Here is a 16,512-nt window from a genome sequence, read left to right on the forward strand (position 1 = left end):
CCAGCTGTGATATCTCAATTCATCATTTTATCATTATTTTCTTACTTTCACCATCATACAATAAAACTGAAAATTGTCTCAAAATTTGTTATGTGAATTAGTGTGAGCTGCTCCACAGAAGATGAAGGGAAGAATTTATTTTGCTAGAGAAACATACAATTCATTGAATATGGATGGAGAAGTCCAGCTGGTGTCTCCTTAGAATCTTTTCCCTAATATTCTACCATCTTTAATATAAGAAGTTAATCTACAGCCTGTCAAAGGAAAAACATGAACACAGCCACAAATACTTTGATCTCCATTGACTTATTGGAATATATGCTAGAGTGATGTTGACAGAAAGCTTTCAGGAGTAACAAACCAAATCTGGTTTGATTTAAAGCCCACTCCACCACATGGAACCCGTATTCTCTAATACTTGGGAGACCAGGAAACTAAAACTATGTAGTTCAGGCACTTAGGGATAAAACTTCAAACCACTGTTCTACTAAATAAATGTAGGAATAAAATGACTTATAATGACATTCATAGATCAGAGCCTTGCTCAGCCATAATCAGGAAAGAATATCCCGGAGGCAGTGGGAAACAAATACAGAGACCTACAGACACATCATATTCAGAGAGTGAAAATTCATGAAACACTTAACTCTAAATTGGTTATCTCCAGTAATTTCCTCCTGTCAGGTCTCAGGAAACACTGCACAAGAGGAGGCAGAAAGAGAGTTAGAGCCATAGGGAATGGGGACACTAAGAAACGGCATGATCAGAGCACATTTGTTACTCCCAATCCTGAATATAAAATATAAACTCATTATTCCCATCATCATTATAATCTATTAAGAACTGTGAGGAAGCTGTTAATCTCCAAATCTGTATCAATTTCATCAGTGATAACTGAGACAAACGAGGTTTTCCTTTTATAGCCCAGCTTAGCAGGCTTTGTTGCTGGTGTGTGTTACAACTATTTTGTTGCGTTCTCTTTTACAATAGAGAAAAGAAATAGGGGTAATGAGGCTAACTAGGCATTAGCCTGTTGAAATGTTTGTAAAGTCATTTCTAGCAGTTGTATTCATTTCCACACAAATTTCAGGAAGACAGTCATAAAAATAGTCTCATTTCCTTTCTTGTTAGGCTCCTCACAAAGGGTCTGGTACAGAATATTGGCTCATAAAACATTTACTAATGAAAGAGCTTGGCTAAGAGGAAGGAACCAGAGAGTGTTTTATGAGTAGTGTATAGGTGAGAGTAGGGTTACAAGAAAAAGAATTGATCTATTTAACATAAATGATTGTAGTCATGTAGTTTTCAAGGACTAGAAAAACAACTACATAAGACATGTTAATTCTTTGTACCTCATTTTTTGTTTGTATGAAATATGTAAATATGTTATATATTTATATTGTTAAAAATTGATTGGTCCTGTCATGTCCAGAAGACACAATATCTTTCCACTAGTCCCTTACCTGTGGCCCTTCTAATCATTCTGCTTTTTCTTCCTCAATGGTCTCTCTACTAAAGCTATGAATTACATAGGCTCTTTATGGATTATCACTCCACAGACACCAGTTCTCTGCACTTTACCTAACTGTGAGTTTCTCTGTGAACTGCCAGTTACTGTGCAAAGATGCTACGCTCTGTGATGAAGCCTGAAAGCTGCAGTGACGTGTGAGCACCGAGATAGTTATTAAAGGGAAGTTTGGTAGTATATGCATTTAACAAACAGTTTTAGAGTGTTTGGTTTTAGTGTTAATTAATTTTAAATCTCAAGTTGCCACTCCTTAGAATCACCTAGGGAAAAAGTATCAATGGAGGAATGGTGCATATCAGTTGGAGTATGAGCATGTCTGTAAGAAACTGTTGAAGAGTACACATGGAGGGGGCCCATGTCTAGAGCTGCACGCGTCACAATGGATGGCCTTATCTGGCAACAATGGGAGAAGAGGCCCTTGGTCCTCATTATTCCCATCATCATTATAATCTATTAAGTACTCTGAGGATGGTATATAGCTTCAAATTTATATCAATGGCTCAATGCCCCAAGTAGGGGAATTCCAGGGTAGTGAAGTGGAAGTAGATGGGTAGGTGGGGATATTCCCTCATAGAAGAGGGGGAGGGGAGTGACAGGGGCTTGCAGAGAGAAACTGGAAAGGGGGATGACATTTGAATGTAAATAAATAAAATATCAAATTACAAAAAAGAAATTGTCTCAATCATTATTTAATCTGTGAATATCCATCCATTTGTTTATGGTACCATTCCCTAGACATGGTCACTGTGATGTAAAAACTAAAAGAAGAAAGCAGGGATCCAAGAACAAGGTCTCTGTGCTCTCTATTGAACAGATGATCCTTTCATTTCCTGTATTTTCTTCCCATCAATAATTGTTTATAACTTGGATTCTAAATGCCATTCTCATGTAACTTGCTTTGGAACAACATGGTTTATATGAAGTTAATAGCAATGAAACTAAGAGAGTCGGTTTTTAAGTTTGTTTCTTAAAGTATTTAATTCATACAGGTTTTTATTAGAGTATTTTTTATAACCAGCAGCCTTTTGATGAACTTGAAAATAGTAATCTTGATAACTATATGCATATAATAAAGGTATATATATTTTAATCTTTAATGTTTTGCTCTTTATGGAAATTAAAGTTTTGTACATAATGCTTTTTCCTCAGATCCTTTTCCTCAGATTTCATTTATTATCACATGTAATGCAAAATTGCCCTAATCAGATGTCAGATTTCATTACTATAAATTTAACTTGACATCCATTTTATGTTTGTATGATGTCTTTTCTAAGTCCTGAATTCTTTGTTAATAGATTTTCATGTACATTTATTTATTTTCTTAATTTAAGCATAGTGTTTGCTTTTTTTATCTTCAATAGCAGTTTTATTTTTATGAAAAATATGGTATTGCTGTCTTATTCCTTTGTCTGCTATGTACTATTCTTCCTCTGATGGCCTTGTATAAATTTATCTTTTATGAATGGGGCTCAGTAAGTTATGATTTTCTCTAGTGAGTTTTTCTTATGTTTTGTTCTTATTGAGCTCCTCATAATCTTTGCTTATATGTGTCATTAAATTTGTCATATTTCTGTCTCTATGTTCATATCCTTTCTGCTTCTTGCTTTTGCACTTCGAGATCATCTAAAATTCTAGTATACTTCAAAACAACTCTAATATTGATTCTCTTTGATTTTACATCTACAGGATCTGATCTTCACTCATTCCATATTTTATCCCATTGTTTTCCAGTTTTTTAAAATGATCCAATAGTACAGTATTTATAAGGGGAATGTTTATTTGGTTTGTTTCTCCATAATCTATTTCTTTAGTTAATGCTTATTGCATTTGCAGCTTTGAAGAATTCACAAAACTTCAGTTCTCTGTTATTATAATTCTGTGACTTCCCAAATTTCTATATATTATTCTTAATTATCTTAATTCTGTTTAGCAATCTTATTTGATACATTTTTAAACGGTGAATAATATTTGGTTGACAGAGAAATATTTTAAGTTTTATATTTATTTCAATTTCTGCTTTATCCTTTATCTTTTTCTTCTCTATTCAAGTGACATTGTGTTTCTCTGCCTTGCAGTTAATTTTCAAAACATTGTGACTTATTTCTAATCTTTCCTTTTGCAGGTTTTAAATAGTTTTGAATTCTTAGGATCATTATATGTGGTGTTAAAAAAATTTACCTTTTGTGCTGTAAGAATTTTTACTTTATTGCACAGCAGAGCATCGATGAAGTCTGATCATTTTCAGCATAAGAACAGCTGTAGGCAGCTCTCACCTCAGGGAAGAGAATTAAAAGATTTTTTTTATCCTATTCTGCATAATACGTTTTCCTCGTTGGCTATGGCTTTATCTCCATAAAATCTGAGAACATTTCTCTATATAGAAAAAATGCTAGTCTCCAGTTTAGAAGACTCTGACTTGTCTTGGGGAGAAAAAAAATCATTAGGTACTATACTGAGGGTGAATTATTGATTTACTTCATTTCTTCACATTTTATCAAAATTTATAATATTACTCTGTCCTTTGTCTAAAGTATAAAAATGAACATGATTACTTCAATAAATTGTCTAATGAAAAAATTTCCATAAAATTCACTTTTAGTTGAAGCATTTATTTTTTCTTGAGTTTTCAACTAATAGAAGCATAACTACATTGCTATTAAAATGTAAACCCTTGGAACTGATTTTAAATTTTGCATTTTAATATACTTTCTCTTCTACCTATATTCTATCTTTTCAATAACTCCTATAGAGGCTGTTTTTTCCATGCTCAACTTTCAAACACATATTTTCCATTCATCTCAAAATTTCCCATTACATATATCTAAAAATAAATCAAACTCATAATTCCTATCCCATGTACTCCTTTTCCATTTTGTGATCTTTGTCTCTTATGGTCCTGTTTTTACCCTGAAATGTTCTTCCTGGTCATAACTAAATATTGTATTATTCTCATCATTTAATATTACTTGTAAAATCTGCTCCTCTGAACATGTCACACCAGAAGCTTGAGTTTATATTAAATTATGGTTATTTGGGACCACTGCAGAATCTTCTGGGACACGAATCTCAGTGAGGGACTGATACTTAGCTGTAGTTCGCTCGTGGACATGTCTTTGAGAGTTTTTTATGGACTAATTGGTATAAATATTGATGAATTCTTGATGAATTAGGTGCCCCTAATTGTGGACAGAACCATTATATTTGCCTGGACCCAAACTGTATAGTAAGAACAAGAGGAAGCTTAGCAGCAGGCCTATATACATTAATTTTCAGCTCTTGACTCTGGGTGTGACTGGCTTCTTTTAAGTCCTTGCTGCTTTGGCATTCCTACATTGAAGGCCTGTAACTTCCAGTTGTAAACTTTCTCTCCACAAGGTTTTATTTTTGTTGTTGTTGTTTTTATAAATAGTCATGTTTTATCATAGCAACAGAAATGAAACTAAACACTAAAGCTTTCCTACTCATTCTTCATTTTCAATTGTCCTACTAATTTTACAGTAAGATAATTGCTCAAATTATATTAACCAATTGCCATATCTTTTTATTGCTGTCATTATTCAGTACAGATAATTTTATAAGCAAAATAATGCACATGTGTTTATGGCAAATTGGTGTAAGTGAACAGTTGACTAGGGCAACTAAGAAAGGAAATGTTTTTTTCTTCTCGGTTATAGTTTGTGGTTACAGCTTGAGAGCCATGAGAAGAACATGAAGGAAACACGTTGTGTCTGGAATCATGAGGCAAAAATATATGAATACTGGTGCTCAGTTTAACTTTTTCTAATGTTTTTTTTCTTTTCTACAATTGGATACTCCACCATATAGATTGGTGCTTTCCAAATCCAGCATATGTCTTTCATCACATTTAAACCTATCTGATCATGCTCTTATAGATAATCCCAAACACTTGTAGCATAAGCTGAGGTAGGAGAAGATGGAGGGAAATCTCTTAATTTCCTAGACCAACTAACCTTTCATAAGCAGCAACAGGAACTCCTGTCTCAATCAATGTTGGAGGCAGTGGACTAAGTACAAGGATTTCTTTTGACATTCCCACATAAGTTATTGTTTACCTATATTCATACTCAACCACATGTGTGTGCACACCCATACTCAGACAAACACACACACACACACACACACACACACACACACAAAGAGGAAGAAAGAGATTGAGAGAATTCATAATAGTTTGTCAATCAAATGAATACTTAAGTACAATGACTTTTTCCCATACAATGTTTAATCATCATGGAAGAAAAAAGCATTTAAAGGAGGAACATTTATCCTAAAGATATTTGACTTGTTTGGTTAGAGTTACTCCAATATATTTTTATATATTCTATGGCTATTGTGAAGGGAGTTGTTTCTCTAATTTCTTTCTCAGCTTGTTTATTAACCTATTGATAAAAATATTGATAGGAATACTATTGATTTATTTGAGTTAATTTTATATCTGGACACTTTGGTGAAGTTGTTTATCAAAATAGAATTTCTCTAGTAGAATTTTTGGGATCGTTTATGTATTCTATTATATCATCTGCAAATAGTGATAATTTAATTATTTTTGCCAACTTTTATACATTTGAACTCTTGTTGCTGTCTTATTATTCTAGCTAGCACTTCAAGTACTACATTGAAAAGATATCGGGAGAGTGGGCATCCTTGTCTTGTACCCAATTTTAGTGTGATTGCTTCAAGTATCTCTCCATTTAATTTGATATTGGCTATTGGTTTTTTAGTAAATTGCTTTTATTATGTTTTGGTATGGGTCTTGAATTCCTGGTTTCTGCAATACTTTTAACATTAAGGGATATTGTATTTCATCAAATGCTTTTTCTGCATCTAAGGAGATGATCATGTGATTTTTTTTCTTTGTTTGCTTATACGGTGGATTATGTTAGTGGATTTTTGTATATTGAACCAAACTGGCATCCCTGGAATGAAGCCTACTTGGTCTTGATGAATGATGGTTTTGATGTGTTCTTGGATTCAGTTTGCAAGAATTTTATTGAGTATTTTTGCTTTGATATTCATAAGTGAGATTGGTCTAAAGTTCTAATTTTTGATAGAGTCCTTGTGTGGCTTAGGTATCAGAATAATCATTGCTTCTTAGAAAAAAATTAGCTAGTTTTCCTTCTGTTTCTATTTTATGGAATAATTTGAGGAATATTGGTAACGTCTTCTTTGAAGATCTGATAGAATTCTGAGCTGAATACATCTGACCCTGGGCTGTTTTGGGGTTCGGGTTTTTTTTTAATGATTTCTACTATTTATTTATGGGATATGGGCCTGTTTAGAAAGTTCACCAGCTCTTGGTTTGACTTTAGTATGTGGTATCTGTCTAGAAAGCCATTCATTTCATGTAGAGTTTCCAGTTGAGCATTGACTTTTATAGTAGGATCTGATTTTTTTTAATTTCCTCCATTTCTTTTGTTATATATCCCTTTTCATTTTTGATTTTGTTAATTTGGATACTGCCTCTGAACCCTATAGTTAGTTTGGCTAGGGGTTAATCTATCATGTTGATTCAAAGAACCCCAGCTTTTCGTATTGCTGATTCTTTTATTGTTTACTTTGTTTCTATTTGGTTATTTCAGCCCTGAGTTTGACTATTTCTTGCCATCTACTCTTCTTGTTTGAGTTTGGTTCTTTATGTTCTAGAACTCTCAGGTGTGTTGTTAGGTTGCTACTGTAAGATCTCTCCGGTTTCTTTTCCAATGCACTTAGTGCTATGAATTTTCCCCATAACACTTCTTTAATTTTGTCCCAGAAGTTTGGGTATGATTTACCAAGATTTTAAGTAAATTCCAGGAAGTTTTTAATTTCTTTCTTTATTTTATCCCTGACCAAATTATCATTGAGTAGAGAGTTCTTCAGTTTCCACCTGTATGTGGAGGTTCCTGTTGCTTTTACTGTTATTCAAGACTGCTTTTAGGCCATGGTGGTCTGATAGGATGCATGGGATTCTCTCAGTCTTCTCGTATCGATTGATGGTTGTTTTGTGACCAATCATATGATTAATTTTGGAAAAGGTACCATGAGGTGATGAAAAGAAGGTGTTCTAGGGTGAAATGTTCTATAGATATATGTTGAAGCCATTTGGTTCATAACCTCTATTAATTTTTCTATGTGTTTGTTTAGTTTCTGTTTCAATGATCTGTTTCTTGGTGACAGTATAGTATTGAAGTCTCTCACTATTATTGGTTGGGGTTCAATGTGGGTTTTGAGCTTTAGTATAGTTTCTTTTATGAAAATGGATGCATTTGGGGCATAGATGCTCTGAATTAAGACTTTTCTTGATGGATTTTCCTTTTATAAATATGAAGGGTCCTTCCTCATCATACTTGATAACTATTGGTCGAAATTCTATTTTATTGCATAGGATGCCAACTCCAGCTTATTTAGTAGGACCATTTGCTTGGAGGAGTTTTTTACATCCTTTTACTCCTAGATAATGGTTGTCTTTGTCATTGAGGTGTGTGTCTTGTGTGTAGCAAATTGCTGGATCTTGTTTGCATATCCAGCCTGTTAGTTTACGTCTTTTCATAGATGAGTTAAGTTCATTAATATTGAGAGCTATTAAAGACAGATCACTCTTTTTTCATTTATATCTGTTTATGTAGATAGCTTTCTGTGCTTGTGGTTTTCTACTTTTGGCTTTGTAGTAAGATGCTTACTATCTTGTCCTTCCTTTGGTAAAGGCATCTTCCTTATTTCAGAGTATATTTTTCTAGTATCTTCTGTAGGGCTGGATTGGTAGATAGATAAGAAAGAAATTGAAGAAGATCTCAGAAAATCAAGAGATCTCCATGTTCATGGATTGTCATAATTAACATAGTAAAAAGGGCCATCCTTCCAAAGGCAAACTACAGATTCAATACAATCCCCATCAAAATCCCAACACAATTATTCAAAGACATGGAAAGAGCAATTCTCCAATGCACCTTGAAAGTCAAAACACCCAGAAGAGTGAAAACAATTCTTAACAATAAAAGAACACCTGGGGTAACCACCATCCCTGACCTAAAACTCTACTACAGAGCAATAGTGATAAAAACTGCATGCTATTGGTACAGAGAGAAACAGATTGATCAATACAATAGAATTGATGACCCAGAAATAAAACCACACACTTACACACAATTGATCTTTGACAGAGAAGCCAAAAATATACAAAGAAATAAAGAAAGCATCTTCAATAAATGACGTTGGTCAAACTGGCTGTCTGTATGTAGAAAAATTAAAATAAACCCATATTTGTCACCATGCACAATGCTCAAGTCCAAGTGGATCAATAGCCTCAACATAAAATCAGATATATTGAATCTGTTAGAAGAGAAAATGGGAAAGAGCCTTGAACTCATTGGCACCGGGGGAAATTACCTAAAGAGAACTCCAATGGCTCAAGCTCTAAGATCAAGAATTGATGAATGGGACCTCATGAAATTGAAAAACTTCTATAAGTAAAGGATATAGTCGATAAGACAAATTGATAAGTCGATATCCTACAGGTTGGGAAAAATCTTCTCTAAATCTACATCTGATAGAGGGCTAATATCCAAAATATGTAAAGAACTCAAGAAGCTAACTACCAAAAAATCCTAACAACCCAATCAAAAAGAGAGGTATAGAATTCAACTAAGAATTTATAACAGAGGAATCTCGAATGGCTGGGAAGCACCTAAACAAACGTCAAAGTCCTTAGTGATCAGAGAAATGCAAATCAAAATGACCCTGAGATTCCACCTAACACCAGTCAGAATGGCAAAGATCAAAACCAACACATGTTGGTGAGGATGTAGAGAAAGGGAAACACCTGTAATTGCAAACTGAAACAATCACTCTGGAAATCAATTTGGAGGAATCTCAGAAAATTAGGAATAAAGACCCAACAATACCACTCTTGGGAATATACCCAAAAGATGCCCAACCATGCCACAGGGGCACATGTTCCACTATGTTCATAGTGGCCTCATTTGTGATAGCAAGAAGCTAGAAACAACCGAAAATGGATACAGACAATGTGTTTCATTTGCACAGTGGAAAAACACTCACCTGTTAAGCATGAGGACATTCCGAGTTTTGCAGGAAAATTTGATGGAACTATAAAATATCATCCTGAGTAAGGTAACTCAGAACCAAAAAGACATGCATGGTATGTTCTCTCTAATAAGTAGATTGTTGCCAAGAGAAGAAATACAGAATGCCCAGGATACAGTCCACAGAATTCAAAATTCTGAACAACTTGAAGGGTCTAAAGGAAGACGCCTCAGTACCACTTGGGAGGGAGAAGAAAGAAACCACAAGTGGGGAGGGAGGAAGAGACAGGGGATGGAAAGGGGGTGAGGATCGAGAGTGAGGGAAACATGATCTGGTATTGGATGGGGGAAAGGACTGAAGCCCTGAGGGCCAGGACAAAAAAATGAAAATGGGCAACTTGGGGATGAAGCTCTAGAATGTACTAGAGACCTGGGAAGTGAGAAACCTTCAGGACTCAAAGCACAGGACCCTAGGCGACATGCCCTACAGTGGAGAGAAAGAACTTATTGAACTCATCTCTAGCAGAAAGACAGTGCATCAAGTGAGGGATGGGGTTGCTATCCCATACTCAAAGCTCTGTTCCATAATTGTTGCTGTCGAAGGAAATGCAGGGATAGAAATGGAGAAAAACCTGAGGAAAGAAGGTCCAATGACAGGCCCAAAGTGGCATCCAGCTCAAGGGGAAGCCCCAAGACCCAACACCATTACTGAGGCCATGGGGCATTCACAAAATGGACCTAACATGACTGACTGCCCTCCAAAAGACCCAACAAACAGTGGAAAGAGTGGAAGATATGTGCTCCCAACCAATGAACAGAAGCTGCTGAGCTCTCTGGCTGAATTATGGAAAAGCTGGAGGAAGCTGAGGAGGAGGGAACCCTTGTAGGAGGACCAGCAGTCACAATTAACCTGGACCCTGAGATCTCTTAGATACTGGATCACCAACCAGGCAGCATACACCAGCTGAGATGAGGCCTCCTACACCATATACAGCAGATGACTCACGGGTCTGAGTTCAGTCAGAGAAGATGTATTAAACTCTCAAGAGACTGGAGGCCCCAGGAAGTTTAGAGGTCTGGTGAGGCGGGCAGGGTAGGGACACCCTTGGGGAGACTAGGGGGTGCACGTAGAGGAGGTGTGTGATGTGAAAGAGTCAGGGGGTGGGCTGGGGGTGAAATAAATAGAGTATAAAAATAAATTTAAAAAATTAAACAAAAAGAAAAAAGGAACACTTAGTAATAGTTTACCAGTGCTATAGAGCATTACAAAAAACATCATATACTATTAATACTTCATTTGTATAAAAGCAAACAATAAAAACTAAATGTTGGAAAGTATGATGTCAATGAAAATGAAATAAAATGTAAATTGCATTTTCTAAGTGATCCCAAAAGAAGATAACACTATACAACTTCATACCCTTTGAATCAATTTTCATGAATTTAATATAGCATAAGTTATCAATAAATGATTTATATATATGCTATAGGTAAACTAGTTTCAATATATCAAGGAGTATTTTGAAATGAATAAAATAATTTAAACATAAATTCACAAATATACAAATATGAATATGTAGATTATAATACACACAATAAAGAATTCAAAGGATTCTAATGAGGACTGTAAGAATAACTGATTTCAATTTTTATTGTTCATATTAATGCTGATTTTTCTTAAGAAATATTTTTAGTGGAATTACAAAATATGCAGGGTCAAAGGTGATGTAGAGATTGAGGTAATAACTAAGTAATAATTGGCCCAAACTGAGACCCATCTCATGGACAAGGACCAATTTCTGACACTCTTAATGATACTCTGTTAAGCTTGCAGACAAGTTTCTAGCAAAACTGTCTTCTGAGATGCTCCACCCAGCACTCAGTGGAAACAGATGCAGAGACAAACATTGTATGCAGCTCAAGGACTCCTGTGAAACAGTTGAAGGAAGGCTAGAGAGACTCAAAGAAGATAGGGACTCCACTGGAAGGCCAACAAAAGCAAATAACCTCGAGTCTTGGGGCTCCCAGAAACTGAACCACCAACCAAAGCGTAAGAATGGTGTAGGCCTAGGCCTCATCACACATATGTAACAGAGGTGCAGCTTGGACTTTGTGCAGGTGCCCAACAATTGGAATGGTAGCTGCCTCTGGATCTGTGGCCTGTCTGTGGATTCTGTACTCTAACTCAGATACCTTGTCTTGACACAGTGGGAGAGGATGCACCTGGTCCTGTACTTTATGTGACAGGGTGAGGCTGCCCATTCTCACAGAAAGGAAGATAGAAATAGGAATAGGAATACTGAGAGGAAAGTGGGATGTAAAGAAGATAAATAGATATAATGAAAAACACAGTTAGCTTTTAAAATGAAAAGAAATACATATTTTGAAATATAACTGATTTGAATTTCTTCAAGTCATTCTTCAAGTAAATTCTGACAATTGTGTAAGGTACTTTACAGAAAATATTTTCACAATAATAGGAGAATGACCCTATATGGAGCCTAGCAGTCTCAACTAACCTGGATCCCGGAGAGCTCTCAGATACTGAGCCACCAACCAGGCAGCATACACCAGCTGATATGAGGCCGCAACACTTATAAAGTAGATGACTTCTGGATCTGGACCTAATCAGAGAAGATGCCCTTAACCCTAAAGTATTCAAATTTAACCATATATTATATTACCTAATAACTTCTTAATATAAAAGAAATTGAATGAAATAAATATTGGAATTGTTAGAAAATCTATTTTTTTACTCAACCCTAAAATTTAGTAACTTATAAATGGTAGCTTGTGAACATTTTTTAATTTATTTATTCTTTAATCTTTTTTTACACTCCATATTTTATCCCCAGCTCCTGGTCAGTCCTTCATATGTTCCACATTCCACACTCCCTTTCCTCTGACTGCAAGAGGATGTCCCCACTACCCTATCAGATCTCCCTACTCCCTGGGGCCCCAATTCTCTCTAGGGTTAGGTGCATCTTCTCTGATTGGGTCCAGACCCAGGAGTCCTCTGCTGTGTATGTGTTGGGGGCCTCATATCAGCTTGTGTATGCTTCCTGGTCGGTGGCTCAGTGTCTGAGAGATCTTGGGAATCAGGGTAGTTGAGAATGCAAGTCTTTCTATAGGGTCACCCTCCTCCCAACTTTTTCCACCTTTTCCTTAATTCAACCATAAGAGTTACCAGCTTCTGTCCGTTGGTTGGGTATAAATATCTGCATTTGACTCTCTCAGTCTTTTGTTTTCAATTTCTTTCTTTAAAAATTATAATTTTAGTAATTGAGTTGAAGCGAGAGGGGAAAAAAAGGAAAATTCACAATGTGAAATAAACTTCAGACAACACTAGAATGATCCCATGCTATACTATTACTTTCCACCAGTGAAAATTAAAAAATGTGTTAATTTTTATTTTAGATATCTTTGTCTGAAGGTTCATTAAATCATATTTTTCTAAAATGCCAAATATTTCTCAGTAAAATTTGCTATAGTATGAAGTTCACTGGTCTCCATTCTTATATTTTGAGACACTGAGGTCTTTTGTTTTGTTATATATTTTTTGCTTTGAGGATAAACATGATTCTATCCCCTGTCAGTTTGAGAGAATAACATGTGTTTATACATGTGTGGCTGGGTCATATGTGTGTGACAAACAATTTATAAGGAAGATTGAACATACTTTATGAAATTCGTAGGCAAATGGTTGGAACTGGAAAACATCATCCTGAGTGAGCTAACCCAATCACACAAAGACATACATGGTATGCACTCATTGATAAGTGGCTATTAGCCCAAATGCTTGAATTACCCTAGATGCCTAGAACAAATGAAACTCAAGACGGATGATCAAAATGTGAATGCTTCACTCCTTCATTAAAAGGGGAACAAGAATACCCTTGGCAGGGAAGAGAGAGGCAAAGATTAAAACAGAGACTGAAGGAACACCCATTCAGAGCCTGCCCCACATGTGACCCATACATATACAGCCACCTAATTAGACAAGATGGATGAAGCAAAGAAGTGCATACTGACAGGAGCCGGATGTAGATTGCTCCTGAGAGACACAGCCAGAATACAGCAAATACAGAGGCGAATGCCAGAAGCAAACCACTGAACTGAGAATAGGACCCCCGTTGAAGGAATCAGAGAAAGAACTGGAAGAGCTTGAAGGGGCTCGAGACCCCATATGTACAACAATGCCAAGCAACCAGAGCCTCCAGGGACTAAGCCACTACCTAAAGACTATACATGGACTGACCCTGGACTCTGACCCCATAGGTAGCAATGAATATCCTAGTAAGAGCACCAGTGGAAGGGGAAGCCCTGGGTCCTGCTAAGACTGAACTCCCAGTGAACTAGACTGGTGGGGGGAGGGCAGCAATGGGGGGAGGGTTGGGAGGGGAACACCCATAAGGAAGGGGAGGGGGGAGGGGGATGTTTGCCCGGATACCGGGAAAGGGAATAACACTCGAAATGTATATAAGAAATACTCAAGTTAATAAAAAAAAGAAATTAAAAAAAAAAAACAAAAGTAAAATGCTGTCAGTTTACAGAATTGCAGATGAATAGTAAATTGACAATTCAATGTCGTTTAAAATGAAATTTATAGCACACAATCAATGAAATATCACATTAAAATGGAAGAGGGGATAAAGATGGAAAAAAACAACCGCACAACATATGATTATTAAAAGACATTTTGTATAAAATATTGTAATGCATCTGTGATAACCATATTTTCAAAAAGAGCTGTTTTTATTTCATCTTCTGGGAACATACATGAGGTGACTGCTACTGGGACCAAACACTGAGGTTTGCCTCACACTGTGAGGTAGCACTCTGTCCTGGTATACTTGTGCCTGCATTTGTGGCATTTCAAGCATGCTTTTATCTGAGGGAAAAGCCTACCATTCTTTCTATACATATGTGGTTAATGTTGTTTTTTTAATACAAAGCTACATTCTTTCCACATGATGTATCAGCAGTAAAAGATGGAAAGATATTAAAATGAAATTATACTGAACTTTTATTTTTCCATTTATTAAAATATTTTTAATAAAATTAATATTATATTGAAGACTGTATGTGGAATTTTACTCTTCAAGTTCACTCTTTTATCTACTTATGAAGGGGTAAGATGAAAACAAAACCTCAGAGATTTTCTATCTTGTGTGTGTAAAAGATGGATCACTTCTATAGTAGTTTTTTGGGTCTGTCATGACCAAGGTGGATTAAACAACAGGGTTTATTGTTTCACTCTTCTGGAGACAAGAGGCAGGAGAGCGAGTGTCAGGAGTCCTAGTTTCTGAGAGCTATGAAGGATGAATCTGGTCAAAGACTCTGCCCTTGCTTTGTCCAACATCTTCCTGTTCTTTGTTTGTTTATTTTGCCTGTTCACAAAGCTGTCCCTCTATGCATACTTGTCTCCGTCCAAAGTCATGCTTTTAAAAGGGCTCCAATGATGCTATACTAGGCTTTTCTCTAATAGTTTCATTTACATTTAATTTATTATATATACTCATTTTCTTTTATTTTACAATTAACCTCACTCTGGTTATTTTTGTCATAGAAATGTCTATGCTTTTATTACTATAATCAGGATCTCAAAATATTTTATTGAAAAAAGAATACTTATTTGAACAAAATGTTTTTAAATTAAAGGAAACAAATCTTAAATTTTAAACATTTTAATTTTTATTTATATATTTATTCAGCGTGTGTGTGTGTGTGTGTGTGTGTGTGTGTGTGTGTGTTGAGAGTTCATGAAGGTCAGAGCACAGATTCAAGTCAATTCTCTCTTTCCACCATGTAAAATCTAAGGATATAACTAAGGTCTTCAGATTTGGCAGCAAGCAACCTTTACCCACTGAGCCATTTTTTTGTGGCCTCTAACAAATCATAGTAATTTGACTGTGAAGGTACATAAATTTTGTTAATGCTTATATTTATTTGCAATGAGAAACAATTGGTATGAAACTCAAATGAAAAATATTAATTAATAAAATTAACTTGATCATTAAAATGGGAAAAGGCTGTGCTAAATGAAAAATATTTTTAATAAAATTTGACTAATGTTATTAAAGGATTCTCTTGCAAATTAAATGTTTTGACAGTTTTCTTATATGATGCATCTCAGTATTAATTATTACTGTTCAAGATAAACAGACCTAAAGAAATCTCATTAATACAGATTTGCTTCATTATTTTTCTAATTATTTTAAACCACATTATATTTTCTTCTCAGAAATCAAAGTTCATTGATATTTTTCATGTAAGTAAATGTGCATTTTCCCTAATGTTTGATTCCAACTTTTTAATACATTATTTTCACTCATATTTTTAAATGTAGATTGAAAGTTGCTCTGATTATAGCTTTAGGAATGAAGACTGTTGAAGTGATCCCTCTCATATTTAAATGAAGAAAAATGAAGACAAAGATTAAAAGTATAATATAATATATATCATTTAAAAGTGAATGCACTTAATAGAAAGAAAACTTCATAAGAATATTTTTATTTTTAAAATAAGATGCATTTTATACATCTATCAACATATTGACAAAGCCATCTTCTCTCCATGTAAAAGCTGCGATGTGATTGGAACACTAATACAGTACAGTTTGCAATGAACACCAGAGGAAGAAATATAAAGTATGCTGACATTCTATGCAAATTCTGATGCTGTCTCAAATAGAAAGACATAATGTGAAGAACAAATTCAGAACCTGCAGTCCCAATAGGAATATAGAGCCAATGCCAATGTTTTAAGTTGTGTAAAGTTGCAGCAATTAGGACCAGAGTGGTAGCAACGGTGGTGGCTACAGGGACAGCCAGCAGGATTAAACAAGAATTAATAAGATTTCACAATTTTGAGTTGCTTTAAAGATAACTTGAGATTGTACATTAATAGTAGTCCATACCACTTAAATTGGGTCATTCAGTT

This window comes from Rattus norvegicus, chromosome 2 (genome assembly GCF_036323735.1).
Source record: "Rattus norvegicus strain BN/NHsdMcwi chromosome 2, GRCr8, whole genome shotgun sequence".
NCBI classification, from domain to species: Eukaryota; Metazoa; Chordata; class Mammalia; order Rodentia; family Muridae; genus Rattus; species Rattus norvegicus.